This window comes from Solanum pennellii, chromosome 3 (assembly GCF_001406875.1).
Source record: "Solanum pennellii chromosome 3, SPENNV200".
Classification (NCBI taxonomy): Eukaryota; Viridiplantae; Streptophyta; class Magnoliopsida; order Solanales; family Solanaceae; genus Solanum; species Solanum pennellii.
In genome coordinates this window covers 25,061,185-25,065,602 of record NC_028639.1, presented here as the reverse complement: position 1 = coordinate 25,065,602, position 4,418 = coordinate 25,061,185, and the positions used below count along the sequence as shown (strand labels likewise).

The 4,418-nt window shown below is 36.2% G+C and overlaps 1 pseudogene; it reads right to left on the bottom strand.

Moving 5' to 3' along the window:
* Positions 1-391: 391 nt before the first annotated feature.
* Positions 392-3,095, bottom strand: LOC107013280 (annotated as a pseudogene).
* Positions 3,096-4,418: the final 1,323 nt, after the last annotated feature.

Genomic DNA, 4,418 nt, shown 5'->3' with positions numbered 1-4,418 from the left:
ATTGCAGTGGGAAAAGAATAAAGTGTAGCAATCATGTACAAATTTCACTACTTGATAGGGAAATAGACATTTGCAGTTGAGATAAATGTTTCTTTTAAGGATTATGGTCCAGCCTGGGTGGTAAGTACGCCTTATTTTATCATGTCAAAAACTAAGAGGCCGAATAACCGTCCACTCCCAAATGTGGTTATACAACCACTTAAGTTTTTCTACATTCAAAGACCAAACAGAAGTCATAAATAGCAGGAAATGAAGCATAAAGAATGTTACAAGAGATCAAAGTTTGCACAATTAAACCTTAATGGAATAACACGGGATCAAAAATTTGGAATGACATGTGCACAAAGATTATAAAAGTTATTCATCAATTATCACATCAAGAGAAATAGTCTTACATGACTAGCTCTTTAGTACATTCTCCCTCGCACTTCCGTGAACCACATCTACAATTCTTTCACTTCATATTGCCATTGTTATTGTAAACATGGTCAATATGGTAATTGTAGTGATAAGTAAACTCCTGTAGTGGATCAATACTTTTAGAAGCGAAAAACATTATGTGAGGTACTCTCTTATCACCATGATAATACATGACATTTTGAGCATAAAGGTTTGGTGAACAACTATGGTTGATAAATCTTCCAACATTCCCATATTTTACTGCATCAAGGGTAAAACCATATTCATCCTTCCTATGCAAGGAATTTGACTCAGCTTCGAGGTTATTACTATGTGTAGCATTCCTTTTATGAATTTGTTCTTCATAGTTGCCAACATCAAACAAGTACTCATCATTATCTATTATAGTTTCAGCTTCCTTTTCATCAAGCAACACCCAACCATATTCACATACGAAACTTCCGAATGAGACATAATCTCGTGACCTCAAACCTCATTCTCTTGATTCGGTCTGGAAAACCTCCAAATGGTATTAAGGACCATGTTGGCTAACTCTATTTTTTCATGAAGGAGGACATTTGCAAGACGGACCACACTCATAAACAAGAGTTTGTGCTCTAATAATAGAGCCTCTTTTGTTGAATGGAATCTCACCTCCGTTCCTAGAAGCACAAAAGCATTGCTCGGAATAAGAGCATCCGCTTGTCCAATTGCAACCTTGAGGCCTAGAGATATAATACCAATCTGGATATTGCATGTTGGTAATGTATGTAAATGGTGGGGGTCTATCATAATATTTTGCATTGACAACAGGGATTAGTGTCTTTTCTTTTCCTTGTGAGACATCATAGTCCACAACAAACTCTGACTGCATATTCGATTTAGTTTCCTTGTTAACATGAAAATGATTTTCCTTGACTAAACATATTTGACATGACACAACTTCATGATTAAGTTTTGGTTGGGAAAGATTTATTTTCAGTTCAAACTTGAAAACATATTTTCCAGTTGGAGCTCTTTCTTCCCAATATTTAGTCACAATGTAGAGCCCATCGTAAGTGTATCTTATTTCACTCTTCACTCTTTTTCGACCACAAATAACCCTCACCGAACATCCCATGTCCATGGAGTTCTTCAAGGCAAGATTACCCCATTCAAGTTTTTAATCTTCCACTTTCACATTAACAGATACTTTTGGATTTCCTCCTTGACCTACATAATTGAATGTTTCCGAATATATAGCCTCGTTGTCATACCGACCAGAATCAACAGTGCTAGTTGCAACATTTTTTTTGACAATATTCACATAATTGTTAACCTTAATAAATTGGTGATGTAGTCTGATCGTAACAAGTTCTTCCCTGAACCGGAATTGATCCCCAATTGCAACTCCAGGAACATGTCCAAAAGTCCACCCACAATTTACCCACTTTTACTGATTTTTCAAAGTCATTGCTTCCTCTATATGGAATCTTTTTTTGGGTCGTCCTTCATGTTTTACTGCTTTATCTTCTAGCAAAAGTTTAGTATATACATCATCAAAAGTTTCAGAGTCTCTCTAACTTCTTTCACTTTCTGAATATGTTCAAATTCAGTTAACAATCCATGACCAGAAACACCATACATGACAGCAGAATTCCTTAAATCTTCTTATGGAACTCCGAGATCCATTTTCTTCATGATTGCAGATTCATATTGATCCCAATCCTTATTGAAAAAATACTGGCCTTTGTTCAGTTTATCGTGCTGCTCAAACTGTATGGGGTTTGTCATTGGATTAAAATTTTGATTGGGTTCTAGAAACCTAACTGCTTCTTCCTTCTTGATCTCACCCTTGCCACCTTTATTACTGGTATTTCGGGCTTTAAGACCTAATTTTAGCGAGTTCCACTCGGAGCAGGATAAAATACAAATTTCATCATCATCTACAGACTATTCAGTTCATCATTTCGACCTTCAATTAGATTTTCTTGTGAAACAGTAGCAGACAATTCTGGTCCATTTTCAATAGGCTCGCCTTTTATAAACCAATCAGTTGATGGCTTTTCGAGAACCTGATTAACTAGGACTTCATTCTGTTGAGTAGACTCACCATACATGATATTTTCTTCTTTCATCTTCAAAGGTTGATTTCCATTTGTAGGCGTACATGAGGTATTCAAATGACTTGAACCACCAACCTCTTTTGGACGCGCACCAGTTGCAGCTATATCTTGAGGCACAAAAAGACTTATAGGCTCAGATGACTCAACCACATTCATAGCAACTTCAGAGCAACTTTTTCCCTCAGCATCAATACAACATTGACTGTCACTTTCATTCCTCCTTTAAGGAACACAAGGGTCATAATTCTCAGGAGAATTCCTCGTGGCATCGACTTTTACAGACTTGGTAGTGGATGGAAATTCCAGATAGATCTCTCTGGTTGCATTGTTTTCAAAAACAAATGGACTGCAATTCTCATGGAAATTCCTTGTGGTCTCAACATTTACAGGCTTGGTACTAGAAGGAAATTTGTGGTAGATCTCTCTGCTTCCATCTTTTTGACGAACAAACGAACCACAATTTCCAGGAAAATTGCAGGTGGCATCAACTTTTATGCGCTTAAATGTGGAGGGAGATCTAGTATCGGCCATATGATGAAGTTTGTTCTTTCCTAAAACCTTTGAGGGACTCGATTCTGCTAACACAGACATCTACAATTTAAAAAGTATGCACAACTTAAAAAATAATTCCATTAAAAAAATACTTTCTAATGTCGGTATTGAACAAAATAAAGAAGTTACAACAAAGCAAACTCATATTAGAGATGAAGAAGAGCATAAATTCTGAAGAAAATGGCAGTGCGTAAAATTTGAGAGGGAAAGAGGCAAAGTAGAGTCATTTATTAGATTGGCGGCAAAATTAGTTCAGTATACACCATTATTTTTCAAGCCTCTTCATGATTTTTTTCAACTTTTAAGTATACACCATTAGATTTTAAAATTATATAAACTTGAACCTTTCATAAAAAAGATTTGAATATTCAGATTTTAAAAGTGTGTAAACCGACCAAGATTTATACAGAAGAAATTTGAATTTCAAAATTAAAGAAACTAAAATGGTTGAGATAAGAGATTCGGTGGGGTGGGGTGGGGTGAGGGGCAGGTGTTAAGAAAAAGAAGAAGAAGGGAGTGGGGTAGGGTGGGGTGGTGGGTGGTTTCAAGGAAGAAGGAGAAGGTGGGGCCTAAAGGAAGAAGAAAGGTGTGGGCAAGGGAGTGGGTCGGGATAGGGGATGAAGGGTTGATTTCAAATTATTTTTAAATGATTTTTAATATAAAATATATATATTCACTCTCTTTTAGGAACGTGCAATCAAGTATTTTTCCAACTCGGTAATATTAGTGCACATAAGTTCGGTCAATGGTTAGATGCGTTTCAAATATTGTGTTCTAGCAAGTTTAAGGGTTCAGTTGACAAAGTTATGAGTATAAGGGTTCAATGGACAAACAGAGTCAAGTACAAAGGTCTCCCAGGTCATTCCGCCTATTTTAAAACATACAAAAATTAGACTAGTTCGATTTGAAGACATATTTCAACCTTAGTAATTATGAAGAGGTTCAATAACACATGCATTTATTAATTGATCTCATCTTAACCCTTTTAAATTGAAACTTGTCATGTAAAATGGTCCCAAGTTCAGGAGACCTATTTCAAGCTAGGCCAATTAAGTTCAAGAAAAATATGATTTGGCTGGTATAGATCGATTCCTAACCAATGTTTTAGGTCAAGAAAAATTTGACCCAATCGATCTAGATTACATGAAACTGATTTCAAGCTAGACCAGTTCAAGAAATAATTGAGGTGTCGACCGACTAGGACCGATCAGACTTAATTAAAATTTAGGTTTATCAATATGAGCGGTCCTGGTCAATCTACACCTCAAATGGATCCATACGAGTCTCATTTATTGTATAACCTAACCCAATCTTGCCCCAATTCGTTTTGGATAAGCCTAACACATTAGATACCCTTAGTAA